The following is a 17,785-nucleotide window of genomic DNA, read 5'->3' as shown; positions in this document are numbered from 1 at the left end:
GTCGAAGGTCACCGCCGAGCCGGCAAGTCTCCCAAGCTCAACTTTCCAGACAGCAATAACATGCTACATGTTTTCCATGAAAACACTCGAGACATCAACACATGTCACAAACTGGGGGATGCTCATGGGGTATTGGTTTGGCGGTTTACAGCGTGCGGCGTACACTACGCCAGTTATAAGATAGTGTCATAAGGATGAGGCAGTTAGTAAATACAGGGGGTAATGGTGAAACGCTTTCTTTTATGGAACATCAATTCCAGGCGTTACCGGTTACCGCCTCCTCCCATTTACTCATCCGTTTTCCATTTCTTAATGAGACCAGAGTACGTTTCACTTCGACTTATATAAATAGGTCTTACCTATATCCACCGAACAACAAGTTCAAGTCAGGAGCATACAACACTCAGAAAATATTTGATAGCTTTCCATCTGTTAGCTTCCCACTTTCTGATACAAGTCGTAAAACAGCTACTCTTCCAAAATAAACTATTTTGGTCTCAACACTCTCTTCGCTTCCCTCCCCAAAACCAACCCTTCTCCTTCACTTTGTAACCGAATCAAGTCTATAACGGCCATTTCTTGGTTTAGGCTGGATTTGTACAGATTGATCTCTCGAATATAAAGTACTCCCTTGCAGTACATCGTTTAGGGTTTAAACTCATTTCTCACCCACACACCCGAAATTACCAAAATCAGCAGAAACCGTTTTCACCCTCAAACACCATTAAGTCCCAGAGCTTTTTTACCCCCACCTGAAAAACGACATTCTTAATCTCCTCAGCATTAAGGGGGAGTTTGGATGAGAATTATCTTCATCTGAGAACTTCACATAAAGTTCCTGGATGATTTCTTCCTGATTATTTTTGGGGGATGCATAGTATAAATTTATGAAACAGTCAACAAAGGAGTTCCCAATACTATATTTGTCTGTTAAAATAGTACCAGTAATATCTTTAATCCAACTGATAGCATATCTCATTCTTCTTAAGAGTGTGACTCTATGAAAATAAGGAGAGTTCTTGTCTCCTTTCATAAGCCACACTTCTATAGACTTATACTTCCAGTACAATTCCTCCAGGTTGTACAAATATTCCAATCTAGCTCTAAATCTAGATACAATATTAGAATCAGTTGGAATGGAAGTTTGAATGTCAACAACCTCCTCTCTGGTAGTATTTATATTGGTTTGAATATTACCAAAAGAGTTTTATTTCCAATATCTAAGGCCCATTTCAGTAATTAAGAGTTTAGCTTTTAATTCATAAGTTGGTGAACCAACAACATCGACAGACCAAGAGTTAGCTATGATATCCCTACAGGTTAGAGACAGAAGCAATAGTAATTAACATCGTAATAAAGGTAATTCTTGTAACTGGTGAATATGTTTTAAAGAAATCTATACCTTCTTTGTGTTTGTAGCCTTTAGTTACCAACCTATAGCCTTGTATATTTCAACAGTTCCATCCATCTTACATTTTCTCTTGAAATCCATTTACAACCTATGCCATACACCCTGGAGGTATGTAATACCCGATATTTTTAATTACGGTTTCGGTTCGGGTTATACCCGAGTTAGCTAGGTTGTTGTTCCTTGGTTTTAGCCTAGGTGGGTTGATTGAACTAGAAAGGATACAAGCAAAGGTGGAAATAATATAAAATAATAATAAACTAAATTAGGAGAAAAATGAAAAGACAAATAAATTAAATAATAAAGTTAAAAATAAATAAATAATAAATATTAGATCCATTAATATAAGGTTTATCTATATTATAAGGGACAATGGTGTTTTTCCATATGGACGGTTATCTACATTTGGGACACATAAAGGACAATCAAGATTTAAGTTTTTCAATATACATTTTTAGCATATAAAAAAGGGTTGATATTGAGACACTGATTTAAGGTTTTAAATATACATTTCCAAGGGTCCAGATCGAGCCACATATTTCAATCTCCACTTCACCCTCCCAGTGTCATTTATTTGAAGTTATTCTTCACATTCAATGTGAAACCGTTTATTTTATTTTAAATTAAACTCCCTCTTAATTCATGCTTCAAAAAAAATTGATTATTTTCTTTCATCTTTTTCATTTTTTTTTCTTCTTCATCGTCTTTTTTTCATCAAAAAGTAAATAAATCAAAAGATCTTCTTATGCCCATAATATTTCAATTTCTCCATGTGTAAAATATTTCTACCAAAGAAGATCTCTTTATCATCCACTGGATATTGAAAAGACGGTTTGTTATTATATTTGTTCTCTTATAGTTTGTATTTTTTTATAGTTTATCAATTTTCATCTAAATTTCTTTTCATCCAATTGGTGTTCTTAAATCTGGGTTATTGAGAAATGTTTCAGATTTTTTATTTTTATTTTGTGGTTTTAGAGTTAATTTGTGTAAAGATTAGATTAACGCTCATTAGATTCATCAAATGGTTTTAAAGCGCAGTAGCTGCAGCGTTTTCGACTTAATGTTTGTATTTCTCTCTGCTCTCTGAATTAGAATTTCATTTTTAAATTTGTATGGTGAATATTTTTATTTTCCCCCAATTAATTTTATTTTAGATTATTAAGTTTTGTTTGAATTTGATTTTGTGCATCCCACTTCCTCTTAACAAGAATTATAAAGGTTGATTATTTTTCAAGTTCTATATTTTATTGTTAATCCTGTAAATTTACTTTTTGGTATGATTTCCAAGTCTCACTTGAATTGTTAATACGTGAGCACTACCGGTTGAATTAGCTTTTAGTTCATCGTATTTATTTTTTTGTTTATAGCAATCTCTCCGGCTTTAGCTAACCCAAAAAATTTCACTTTTTGTAGACATCGAATATGGTCAAATCGAAGTTGATTCTACGAACCAAATACCGATAAATAGACATTTTCTGTATCCAATTGCACAAATCATTTTAAGGTATTATATTATAATGTGAATAATTATAGAGGCGATCCAACTGGTAGATTAGGTTCTTTGATCTTATTTTGATTTAACAAAAATGACGTTTCAAACATTTATAAGTCTTACTTTGTTGTCCTTCGTTACTTTGGCACTCTTGGATTTACAATCTTTGGTCCATTTTTGTTGTATTGGTAAGTTGGAGTCTTTTGGCTGTTTTTGTTTTGTTGTATTTGTTGTTCTGGTGGGTATGTGATGATTTTAGTCCTTTTTTTACTTGAGTTAGATCTGTTAGCAGTCTAATTAATTTCTGAATTTTAGGTTAGTTTATAAAATATTTTAAAATCTTGCCTTTGCATTTTGCTCTATTATCATTCCAATTTTTCAAATTTGCAGGTTCATCGAAACTTTTTCAGAGATGAAATACCACCTAAAGCCAGGGAGAAGGGACACAGGTTGGTTTTCTCTGTCGAGGTAAATACCAATATTTGATTATATACATTGAGGTTTGGTAAAAATCTTTTCATTACGTATTAATTTCGGATGAATTTATCATTACTAGAGTCCATTGTAGCAATGTTCACGAAGTATAATATAGGATATCGTTAATATTAACATGTTATTTAGGGGGTTTGCGCAAGGTCAGATTCTTTTGCCAGATATATATAAGGTCGGGTGAAAGGTTTATTATTATTAATATAGGATATCGTTATTATTAACATGTTATTTAGGGGGTTTACGCAAGGTCAGATTCGTTTGCCAGATATATATAAGGTCGGGTGAAAGGTTTATTCGTGTTTCTATATTGTTGGTCTCACTACAAGCTACTTTTGGACCCTTAATACCAATATTTGAGCTTGGATGAAGTATAAAAGTTCAGTATTTTTTTCCCGGGACCTACTATATGTTCAGTTCGTGCAATTCTCAATAAGTTTTAAGCTCAGTTTTGTATAACACGACAGAGGTTGGAGAAAATGTAAATTATCAATTATGTGAATGCTTTGACAGAAGGTCTACAGATGTTGATAGGAACAAGGAGGTTGTAGAATTGTAAGTTTTCTCTAAATCATTTGGCTCTTTTAACTCTTTATGCATGTACTTCGAAATAAGATATTTTCTTATTAGAGATCCAACACCCAACATATTGGTTCTTGCAACAGTCTCTTATTTCAATTTTGACAGGATAACTGATAGTTAGAGTTTGTGTTATTAGTATGTTACCTGATAATTATACCGATATCAGTCTGTGAAATCTGTTTGTTGGGAATTCGCTGAACAAGGAAAAGCTAGAAAATATTTTATGAAAAATATGTTGGTAGTGTCCAATAGCAACATAGAATATGAATTGCGATTGTGGTGCCGAACGTCGGTTGGTTCAATAAAAATTCAATTTTGTTAGGGAATAAAATCAGTAATCAGTTGCTTGATGATTTATGTTCACGGTAAAATGATGGATAAAAAAAATAGATGGTGGCATGTGTCGTGTTAATTAATGAGACTATAACTAAATCTTACATCTCTTTCCAATATCGTACTTAGTTCCCTACCTTTTTTTTATTCTGAAGTTCCTATGATTCAATCGGGATAGGATCATGTTGAGTTAGTGTGTCACTTTCTTATAGATAGTCGTTTGAAATCAATTATGTAGAGTAATTTGTTTTGATATTGTAAAAAATTAGAAAGCCTGTACGATAGCCATGAAGAATTTCCTTAGGCACAATCTTTCTTATAAAAGTTAATTTGTAACACTATATCATAATGAATATGGATATGCAACTGAAGAAAGTTTGGAACACCAACAACACTACCATCTTATATTGAAAATTACTTTCTCTTGCATTTGGTCGTTGCAGCAGTCTCACATCAAGCTACTCTTTTAAATAAGCTATTAAATTTCATGTCTTTTTAATATAATGTGGAACTGATATTTTTCTCAATTTATACGGGTGAACTATTGGAACTCATGCTTTTGCAAATAATTTTTTCCGTTTGATCGTTGGCATGTTGATCTCGATGAAAGATTTTCCTAACAACAATCCACTTATACAGATATCGGCAATCATTCTAGGTATGGAATAGGTTATCTTAAATAGTTGGTTAGACATAGGTTAAATGTAGTCATCAAGCATTAATGTTCCTTTCAAGGTTATGTACAAAATGGTGTGTGTACATGTATTCTCTTTGATTTCTGAAGTAAGTTGGATGTTAATCCTATATTTTTGTATGCATAGGCAAAATTGAAAAAGCGTGTATGGAACCGCGACATGTTGGATTTTGGGAACATGAACACCAGCATATGCATCACCTTTTATATTCTTTTTCTCCATGTATACAATTTTAGAACTTCTGTTCCAAAGTTTCAAAGAACTTTGTAACGGTATTGGAATAGTATGGGGTAGTAGTCATGTAAAAATTGTTGTCGTTCAATTTTAATGTGTCCATATTTTATAAATATTTACGTAAAATTCCACAATTCCGCCATTTATTAGAGATTTACATATTTTTGCTTAATTATTAGTTTAAAAATATGCATTGAATTTTTTTTAATTAAGTATGCTTCATCTAGGAAAAAAATGACACAATGTAATAACACTGGAGTTAGATTTAACAGGACATATGTCGAAATACGATAAGAAACAATCGTTCGGCAACACCGAGAACAAAACGGCACGGGTCATATCCTAGTTATAAATAAGGAGAAATGTATTAGAGAAGAAAGTTTTAGATGTTAGAAAACCAAAGGATAGATAGAATGAGAAGGAGATGGAACTATATTTTTTAGATAATAAGATTATAGAAAATCACCAAAGGATCAATGAAATTCAGGTAGAATGTGAAACACTTTCTCTTTTGGTGCTTATTCTGCATGCCTTTATATTTTTAGGTTTCTGAAATTTAATTGAATAAATATATATATCTCTTATTGTTGATCAGGCTTCTCCTATTGTTTTATAAAATTATTAGGTATCTCTTTTTAAAATTTGAGAATTTTTCTACGCAAATTCACCGTTGAATGTTCCTTGTAATTTGGATTGTGATTTCTGAAATTATGGACAGTTTCGTTTTGCTGTGGTTTTGATGTTCTTAGGCAGTCTTAATGATGGTAAAATGATTTTAGGTCTAACAAAAATTGTATATAAATGTATTATCTTTCACTATGCTTTGAGTTTGATCAATTGGAGACTCATATGAATTTATGGTGAATAGTTTGGTAAAATGATGTTGTCTGCCTAGATATTGTAATGTGTTTGTAAAATCAATATTTTTGGATTGAGCCGTTTGTTTCATGTGAAATTGGGATATGCTATACATTATGGTGTCAGGAATGTTCACTATAATTTTGAGGTACATCGGACAAAGTTATCATTACGAAACCTATAACGTAAAATTCTGCAGTTAGTGTGTTTGCTTAAATTGTTGAAAGAATTTCATTGTTAGTTGGGTTGTGAATTTATGACTTGTAGATGAAGTGGTTTGGAATATCAAAATGTATATTGTATGATAAAATTATTTATAAATAATTGGATACGCTTTTTTGGATGGCGGTGCCCGTAACGAGGATATACGGATAGGTGGGGCACGACCCAAGGATACTCGTGCTACGGTAATGTGAAATTATAAATGAATGGATATATTTGTTTGAATAGCGGTGCCTGTACCGATGATACACGGATAGGTGGGGCACGATCCAAGGATACTCGTGCTACGGTAGGGTGAATTTATATATGAGTGGATATATTTGTTTGAATGGCGGTGCCCGTACCTAGGATACATGGATAGGTGGGGCACGACCCAAGGATACTCGTGCAAGTGAGGTTGGCGGTACCGTGCCGAGGATACACGGATAGGCGGGGCAAGAACCGAGGATACTAGTGCATTTAAGAGGAGTTGATAGATTGTGAGTATAGTTGATGAACATATATAGTTAAACCCTTGAAGTTGCACCGTATGCTCTGGTTGTACATATTCTCGTTGACTGGTTGGCATGTTTTCATGTATTTTGAGAAAAGGAATGCATTCTATTGAGCTGTCATCTCACCCCAATTGACATTCCTTACAGATTTATGGAATTGGAAGTGGAAGTTAGAAATCAGTAGCTTATTGATTAATTGCATTGTTTTCTTATATTGTTTGAAGTGTAAATTGAATTAAAAGAGTGTTTAGTTGAAAATGATTTGAACGATGTTTAATGTATTCATATGCTTTAATTCACGTATAAAAGTTTCAATTAATTTGGTATAAAATTAAATTAACAAGAATAAATATATGCATAAGTATTGTTCCGACCCGTAGCGCTTTGAGTTCGGATCTCCATACGGATTTGACCCTGATCCAGAACTCGGGGTGTTACAAGTTGGTATCAGAATTCTAGGATTTAGATCTTGAATGAGACGGTAAATGAATTATTTAGTATGTTGTTGTGCATGCTTGTTTGATTTGATTGTTATATTGCGTGTTCCATATTTTTAGTTGTATTATGTCTTTGTTGAAATTCATGTGAATTGCTAATGGTGTGCTGGATTGCATTTTTGGTGATGTTTACTATTTTTTGTATATTATGTGAATTTTTGGGTCATGCGTATTTTCTAAATTTCGGGACGAAATTTCTTTTAAGGGTGGTAGAATATAATACCCGATATTTTTAGTTACGGTTTCGGTTCGGGTTATACCCGAATTAGTTAGGTTGTTGTTCCTTGGTTTTAGCCTAGGTGGGTTGATTGAACTAGAAAGGCTATAAGCTAAGGTGGAAATAATATAAAATAATAATAAACTAAATTAGGAGAAAAATGAAAATACAAATAAATTAAATAATAAAGTTAAAAATAAATAAATAATAAATATTAGATCCATTAATAATAACATTAATATAAGGTTTATTATAAATAAGGAGAAATATATAAGAGAAGAAAATTTTAGATGTTAGAAAACCAAAGGATAGATAGAATGAGAAAGAGATGGAGCTATATTTTTTAGATTAGAAGACTATAAAAAAATCAGCAAAGGATCAATGAAATTAAGGTATAATGTGAAACACTTTCTCTTTTGGTGTTTATCTTTTTTTTTTCTTTTTTTTTTCAAGGAGAAAAGCGAACTTTTGATTAATAAACTGTAAACAATTCGTACATCAGATTCAAACAAAAAATAGCACAAGTAGTGATGAAAATTCCTATTACAGATGAACTAGAATACACCATACATACTAATTGTATGTAATTCCAAGAGGAAATCGATGCTTTACGACAAATGGTTTTTGAAATTAAATTCAACCATTTTGATTTTGATTTGTGAGTCTTCAAACTCTGTCTCCATTAAAAAGAAGAAAATCGCCCATGATTTGTGAGTCTTCAAACTCTGATTCTCCATTAAGAAGAAGAAAATCGCCCATAAAATTGTAGTCACAATTTTAACCAGCAGCCATTGATCTTGTATAAATGAATTCACACCATGTTTGAATGAAGTATCTCCAAAAATATACTTAAATATATGACCACGCTTGAACAAATTGTTACATAGTATATCAAAGATCACTGTTTAAACAGATAGGGAAACAACTAAATGGCCAATATAAGCCATTAGCGATGAGAACACATCAAAACGGCAGGAACTACATGCCATTGATGATTGATTATTGAATAAACCTAAAACCTAAATCGCTTAAGAGAGTGATGCTTTATTTATTTATAATTTACATAAGACTATCTGATATGCCTGGCAGATCTGAAATATCAGATCGTACCAAGCAAATCAAGAAGAATCGGGAAGATAATGATTTCTAATAATATCGGCAACTGAGTAATCGGCAATTCCTCTCCATGGGATGTCCAGTTTTATCGTTGGTGCTTATTGCGTATGCCTTTGTATTGTTAGGTTTCTGAAATTTAATTGAATAATATATATACCTCTTATTGATGATCAGGCTTCTCCTATTGATTTATAACATGATTAGGTATCGCTTTTTAAAAATTGAGAATTTTCCTACGCAAATTCACCGTTGAATGTTCCTTGTAATTTGGATAGTGATTTCTGAAATTATGGACAGTTTTGTTTTGTTGTGGTTTTGATGTTCTTAGGCAGTCTTAATGATGTTAAAATGATTTGAGATCTTAACAAAAGTTGTATATAAATATAGGGTTAATTGGTGTTTGGTACTAACATTTTTTCCAATGTTAGTGTTTGGTCTTACATTTGTCCAACTTAGGCTTTAGTACTTGGAATTGACGTTGATTGTCTTTGACATTGTTTGACCCGATTTTAATTAATTTTATACAATAAAAATGTTGAATTTACAAATGTACCTAAAGTGGGCATATGATCTGATGGATTTAATAAGGGAATTTAGCCTACAGTGAGATCGACCATTCATTAGTCCTACAAAAAGAAAAAAAAATCTCTATTAATCTTTTTCTTCTACTTATTCCTCCATCTCTGCATAAACTCCATGGATGTAAATCAAACACTCATTTGGTTGTTCTAGTCGACCATTACTACCATAACCTTCATATCATCCTTACATCCATTTCATTTTCTCACGGTAATAAATGTAACAGGTACCCATTTTATATTCAAATGATTGTTCCCCAGATTGAAATTTCAAACGATTGTTCCCCATATCTTGCAATCTTCTACACCATGACCTTTACAGCATCAATTTTCTCAATTCAACTCGCTTACTCATTAGACCCACTTCTAATCCAATCAACAATTATACAAATCCATCTCTATCAAAGATCCCTGAAATCTCAAAATAGTAGCAAAAAAATAAATACATCAAGAACAGAGACAAACTAAATATTTCCTGAAAATCTACAAAGTTGGATTGATGCCCTTCAAAAGATAATCGTGAAACAAGTTTTGATTCCCCTGAAATCAAAAAATATTACAACTACGTTAAATAAATTTCTTCACTGCCTTAATTTTGATGTTGTTTATGATTTGTGATTCGATATCGTTGCTCTTCTATGATATCATTTGTGTAGGAATTGATAAAATTTGGGGTTGGTGGAATGTTTTGCTTGTTATTGATTTGATTATTGAATCTTCCTTCTTATTGGATTCCCCAATTTTACAACCCTAGAAATTGAGAAGACAGAAACGGAGAAATTAATGAATCTAGTTGATAATTGTTAGGGTTTGGAGAAGGAAGAGAAGATGGGTTGGCAAGAAAGTGAGAATATGGTTCTTATGTGATTGTGGGAAGGTGTGATGGTGGGAAGTAGGATAGAAAGTTGCGGCGGCGGTGGTGATGCTCCGAGAGTGTCTGGTGTCTGTTTGGGAAAAGAAGAAGAAGAAAATACGTATGAGAAGTATTAGATTCTTATTAGGTAAATATTATTAAAGTAAAGGGTGTAACGGTAAATTTGTCTATTAATTTCATGTATATATAATTTTTAATAAATTCCTTAAAAGAAGTCAATATTTAACCGAGTCAATATAGGTCAACGTCAATTCCAAGTACTAAAGCCTGAGTTGGACAAATGTTAGACCAAATACTAATTTTGGAAAAAATATGAGTACCAAACGTCAATTAACCCATAAATATATTATCTTTCATTGTGCTTTGAGTTTGATCAATTTGAGACACATATGAATTTATGGTGAATAGTTTGGTAAAATGATGTTGTCTGCCTACATTTTGTAATGCGTTTGTAAAATCAATATCTTTGGATTGAGCCGTTAGTTTCATGTGAAATTTGGATATGCTATACATTATGGTTTCAGGAATGTTCACTAAAATTTTAAGGTATATCGGATAAAGTTATCATTACGAAACCTATAACGTAAAATTCTGCAGTTAGTGTGTTTGCTTAAATGGTTGAAAGAATTTCGTCGTTAGTTGGGTTGTGAATTTATGACTTGTAGATGAAGTGGTTTGGAATATCAAAATGTATATTGTATGATAAAATTATTTATAAATAATTGGATATACTTTTTTGGATGGCGGTGCCCGTAACGAGGATATACGGATAGGTGGGGCACGACCCAAGGATACTCGTGCTACGGTAGTGTGAAATTATAAATGAATGGATATATTTGTTTGAATAGCGGTGCCTGTACCGAGGATACACGGATAGGTGGGGCACGACCCAAGGATACTCGTGCTACGGTAGGGTGAATTTATATATGAGTGGATATATTTGTTTGAATGGCGGTGCCCGTACCTAGGATACATGGATAGGTGGGGCACGACCCAAGGATACTCGTGCAAGTGAGGTTGGCGGTCCCGTGCCGAGGATACACGGATAGGCGGGGCAAGAACCGAGGATACTAGTGCATTTAAGAGGAGTTGATATATTGTGAGTATAGTTGATGAACATATATAGTTAAACCCTTGAAGTTGCACCGTATGCTATGGTTGTACATATTTTCGTTGATTGGTTGGCATGTTTTCATGTATTTTGAGAAAGTGAATGCATTCTATTGAGCTGTCATCTCACCCCAATTGACATTCCTTACAGATTTATGGAAGTTGGAAGTGGAAGTTAGAAATAAGTAGCTTATTGATTAATTGTGTTGTTTTCTTATATTGTTTGAAGTGTAAATTGAATTAAAAGAGTGTTTAGTTGAAAATGATTTGAACGATGTTTAGTGTATTCATATGCTTTAATTCACGTATAAAAGTTTCAATTAATTTGGTATAAAAGTAAATTAACAAGAATAAATATATGCATAAGTATTGTTCCGACCCGTAACGCTTTGTGTTCGGATCTCCATACGGATTTGACCTTGATCCAGAGCTCGGGGTGTTACAAGTTGGTATCAGAACTTTAGGATTTAGATCTTGAATGAGACGGTAAATGAATTATTTAGTATGTTGTTGTGCATGCTTTTTTGATTTGATTGTTATATTGCGTGTTCCATATTTTTAGTTGTATTATGTCTTTGTTGAAATTCATGTGAATTGCTAATGGTGTGCTGGATTGCATTTTTGGTGATGTTTACTATTTTATGTATATTATGTGAATTTTTTGATTAAGCGTATTTTCTAAATTTCGGGACGAAATTTCTTTTAAGGGTGGTAGAATGTAATACCCGATATTTTTAGTTACGGTTTCGGTTCGTGTTATACCCGAATTAGTTAGGTTGTTGTTCCTTGGTTTTATCCTAGGTGGGTTGATTGAACTATAAAGGCTATAAGTTAAGGTGGAAATAATATAAAATAATAATAAACTAAATTAGGAGAAAAATGAAAATACAAATAAATTAAATAATAAAATTAAAAATAAATAAATAATAAATATTAGATCCATTAATAATAACATTAATATAAGGTTTATTATAAATAAGGAGAAATGTATAAGAGAAGAAAGTTTTAGATGTTAGAAAACCAAAGGATAGATATAATGAGAAAGGGATGGAGCTATATTTTTTAGATAAGAAGACTATAAAAAATCAGCAAAGGATCAATGAAATTAAGGTATGATGTGAAACACTTTCTCTTTTGGTGTTTATCTTTTTTTTTTCTTTTTTTTTGAAGGAGAAAAGCGAACTTTTGTTTAATAAACTGTAAATAATTCGTACATCAGATTCAAACTAAAAAATAGCACAAGTAGTGATGAAAATTCCTATTACAGAGGAACTAGAATACACCATACATACTAATTGTATGTAATTCCAAGAGGAAATCGATGCTTTACGACAAATGATTTTTGAAATTAAATTCAACCATTTTGATTTTGATTTGTGAGTCGTCAAACTCTGTCTCCATTAAAAAGAAGAAAATCTCCCATGATTTGTGAGTCTTCAAACTCTGATTCTCCATTAAGAAGAAGAAAATCTCCCATAAGATTGTAGTCACAATTTTAACCAGCAGCCATTGATCTTGTATAAAAGAATTCACACCATGTTTGAATGAAGTATCTCCAAAAATATACTTAAATATATGACCACGCTTGAACAAATTGTTGCAGAGTATATCTAAGATCATTGTTAAAACAGATAGGGAAACAACTAAATGGCCAATATAAGTCATTAGCGATGAGAACACATCAAAACGGAAGGAACTACATGCCATTGATGATTTATTATTGAATAAACCTAAAACCTAAATCGCTTAAGAGAGTGATGTTTTATTTATTTATAATTTACATAAGACTATCTGATATGCCTGGCAGATCTGAATTATCAGATCGTACCAAGCAAATCAAGAAGAATCAAGAAGATAATGATTTCTAATAATATCGGCAACTGAGTAATCGGCAATTCCTCTCCATGGGATGTCCAGTTTTATCTTTGGTGCTTATTCCGTATGCCTTTGTATTGTTAGATTTCTGAAATTTAATTGAATAATATATATACCTCATATTGATGATCAGGAATCTCCTATTGATTTATAACATGATTAGGTATCGCTTTTTAAAAATTGAGAATTTTCCTACGCATATTCACCGTTGAATGTTCCTTGTAATTTGGATTGTGATTTCTGAAATTATGGACAGTTTCATTTTGTTGTGGTTTTGATGTTCTTAGGAAGTCTTAATGATGTTAAAATGATTTGAGGTCTTAACAAAAGTTGTATATAAATATAGGGTTAATTGGTGTTTGGTACTAACATTTTGTCCAATGTTAGTGTTTGGTCTAACATTTGTCCAACTTAGGCTTTAGTACTTGGAATTGACATTGGTTGTCTTTGACATTGTTTGACCCGATTTTAATTAATTTTATAGAATAAAAATGTTGAATTTACAAATGTACCTAAAGTGGGCATATGATATGATGGCTTTAATAAAGGAATTTAGCCTACAGTGAGATCGACCATTCATTAGTCCTACAAAAAAGAAAAATCTCTATTAATCTTTTTCTTCTACTTATTCCTCCATCTCTACATAAACTCCATGGATGTAAATCAAACAATCATTTGGTTGTTCTAGTAGACCATTACTACCATAACCTTTGTATCATCCTTACATCCATCTCATTTTCTCACGGTAATAAATGTAACTCATACCCATTTTAAATTCAAATGATTGTTCCCCAGATTGAAATTTCAAACGATTGTTCCCCATATCTTGCAATCTTCTACACCATGACCTTTACAGCATCAATTTTCTCAATTCAACTCACTTACTCATTAGACCCACTTCTAATCCAATCAACAATTATACAAATCCATCTCTATCAAAGATCCCTGAAATCTCAAAATAGTAGCAAAAAAATAAATACATCAAGAACAGAGACAAACTAAATGTTTCCTGAAAATATACACAGTTGGATTGATGCCCTTCAAAAGATAATCGTGAAACAAGTTTTGATTCCCCTGAAATCAAAAAATATTACAACTACGTTAAATAAATTTCTTCACTTCCTTCATTTTGATGTTGTTTATGATTTGTGATTCGATATCGTTGCTCTTCTATGATTTCATTGGTGTAGGAATTGATAAAATTTGGACTTGGTGGAATGTTTTGCTTGTTATTGTTTTGATTATTGAATCTTCCTTCTTATTGGATTCCCCAATTTTACAACCCTAGAAATTGAGAAGAGAGAAGAGGAGAAATTAATGAATCCAGTTGATAATTATTAGGGTTTGGAGAAGGAAGAGAAGATGGGTTGGAAAGAAAGTGAGAAGGTGGTTCTGATGTGATTGTGGGAAGGTGTGATGGTGGGAAGTAGGAGAGAAAGTTGCGGCGGCGATGGTGATGCTCCAGAGTGTTTGGTGTCTGTTTGGGAAAAGAAGAAGAAGAAAATACGTATGAGAAGTATTAGATTCTTATTAGGTAAATATTATTAAAGTAAAGGGTGTAACGGTAAATTTGTCTATTAATTTCATGTATATATAATTTTTAATAAATTCCTTAAAAGAAGTCAATATTTAACCGAGTCAATATAGGTCAACGTCAATTCCAAGCATTAAAGCCTAAGTTGGACAAATGTTAGACCAAACACTAATTTTGGACAAAATATGAGTACCAAATGTCAATTAACCCATAAATATATTATCTTTCATTGTTCTTTGAGTTCGATCAATTTGAGACTCATATGAATTTATGGTGAATAGTTTGGTAAAATGATGTTGTCTGCCTACATTTTGTAATGCGTTTATAAAATCGATATCTTTGGATTGAGCCGTTAGTTGCATGTGAAATTTGGATATGCTATACATTATGGTGTCAGGAATGTTCACTAAAATTTTGAGGTAGATCGGATAAAGTTATCATTACGACCTATAACGTAAAATTCTGCAGTTAGTGTGTTTTCTTAAATGGTTGAAAGAATTTCATCGTTAGTTGGGTTGTGAATTTATGACTTGTAGATGAAGTGGTTTGGAATATCAAAATGTATATTGTATGATAAAATTATTTATAAATAATTGGATATGCTTTTTTGGATGGTGGTGCCCGTAACGAGGATATACGGATAGGTGGGGCACGACCCAAGGATACTCATGATACGGTAGTGTGAATTTAAAAATGAATGGATAAATTTGTTTGATTAGCGGTGCCCGTACCGAGGATACACGGATAGGTGGGGAACGACCCAAGGATACTCGTGCTATCGTATGGTGAATTTATATATGAGTGGATATATTTGTTTGAATGGCGGTGCCCGTATCGAGGATACATGGATAGGTGGGGCACGACCCAAGGATACTCGTGCAAGTGAGGTTGGCGGTCCCATGCCGAGGATACACGGATAGGCGGGGAACGAACTGAGGATACTAATGCATTTAATAGGAGTTGATAGATTGTGAGTATTGTTGATGAACATATATAGTTAAACCCTTGAAGTTGCACCGTATGCTCTGGTTGTACATATTCTCGTTGATTGGTTGGCATGTTTTCATGTATTTTGAGAAAGGGAATGCATTCTATTGAGCTGTCATCTCACCCCAATTGACTTTCCTTACAGATTTATGGAAGTTGGAAGTGTAAGCTAGAAATAAGTAGCTTATTGATTAATTGCACTGTTTTCTTATATTGTTTGAAGTGTAAAATGAATTTAAAGAGTGTTTAGTTGAAAATGATTTGAACGATGTTTAATGTATTCATATGCTTTAATTCACGTATAAAAGTTTCAATTAATTTGGTATAAAAGTAAATTAACAAGAATAAATATATGCATAAGTATTGTTCCGACCCGTAACGCTTTGAGTTCGGATCTGCATACGGATTTGACCCTGATCCAGAACTCGGGGTGTTACAAGTTGGTATCAGAACTCTAGGATTTAGATCTTGAATGAGATAGTAAATGAATTATTTATTATGTTGTTGTGCATGCTTGTTTGATTTGATTGTTATATTGCGTGTTCCATATTTTTAGTTGTATTATGTCTTTGTTGAAATTCATGTGAATTTCTAATGGTGTGCTGGATTGCATTTTTGGTGATGTTTACTATTTTATGTATATTATGTGAATTTTTGGATTATGCGTATTTTCTAAATTTCGGGACGAAATATCTTTTAAGGGTGGTAGAATGTAATACCCGATATTTTTAGTTACGGTTTCGGTTTGGGTTATACCCGAATTAGTTAGGTTGTTGTTCCTTGGTTTTAGCCTAGGTGGGTTGATTGAACTAGAAAGGCTACAAGCTAAGGTGGAAATAATATAAAATAATAATAAACTAAATTAGGAGAAAAATGAAAATACAAATAAATTAAATAATAAAGTTAAAAATAAAAAAATAATAAATATTATATCCATTAATAATAACATTAATATAAGGTTTATTATAAATAAGGAGAAATGTATAAGAGAAGAAAGTTTTAGATGTTAGAAAACCAAAGGATTGATAGAATGAGAAAGATATGGAGCTATATTTTTTAGATAAGAAGACTATAAAAAATCAGTAAAGGATCAATGAAATTAAGGTATAATGTGAAACACTTTCTCTTTTGGCGTTTATCTTTTTTTTTATCTTTTTTTTTGAAGGAGAAAAGCGAACTTTTAATTAATAAACTGTAAACAATTCGTACATCAGATTCAAATAAAAAATAGCACAAGTAGTGATGAAAATTCCTATTACAGAGGAACTAGAATACACCATACATACTAATTGTATGTAATTCCAAGAGGAAATCGATGCTTTACGACAAATGGTTTTTAAATTAAATTCAACCATTTTGATTTTGATTTGTGAGTCGTCTAACTCTGTCTCCATTAAAAAGAAGAAAATCGCCCATGATTTGTGAGTCTTCAAACTCTGATTCTCCATTAAGAAGAAGAAAATCGCTCATAAAATTGTAGTTACAGTTTTAACCAGCATCCATTGATCTTGTATAAAAGAATTCACACCATGTTTGAATGAAGTATCTCCAAAAATATACTTAAATATATGACCACGCTTGAACAAATTGTTGCAGAGTATATCAAAGATCATTGTTAAAACTGATAGGGAAACAACTAAATGACCAATATAAGCCATTAGCGATGAGAACACATCAAAACGGAAGGAACTACATGTCATTGATGATTTATTATTGAATAAACCTAAATCGCTTAAGAGAGCGATGTTTTATTTATTTATAATTTACATAAGACTATCTGATATGCCTGGCAGATCTGAAATATCAGATCGTACCAAGCAAATCAAGAAGAATAAAGAAGATAATGATTTCTAATAATATCGGCAACTGAGTAATCGGCAATTCCTCTCCATGGGATGTCCAGTTTTATCTTTGGTGCTTATTTCGTATGCCTTTGTATTGTTAGATTTCTGAAATTTAATTGAATAATATATATATACCTCTTATTGATGATCAGGATTCTCCTATTGATTTATAACATGATTAGGTATCGCTTTTTAAAAATTGAGAATTTTCCTACGCAAATTCACCGTTGAATGTTCCTTGTAATTTGGATTGTGATTTCGAAAATTATGGACAGTTTCGTTTTGTTGTGGTTTTGATGTTCTTAGGCAGTCTTAATGATGTTAAAATGATTTGAGGTCTTAA

Source organism: Papaver somniferum, chromosome 5 (assembly GCF_003573695.1).
Source record: "Papaver somniferum cultivar HN1 chromosome 5, ASM357369v1, whole genome shotgun sequence".
Taxonomy (NCBI): Eukaryota; Viridiplantae; Streptophyta; class Magnoliopsida; order Ranunculales; family Papaveraceae; genus Papaver; species Papaver somniferum.
Note: the sequence above shows the minus strand (reverse complement) of the source record.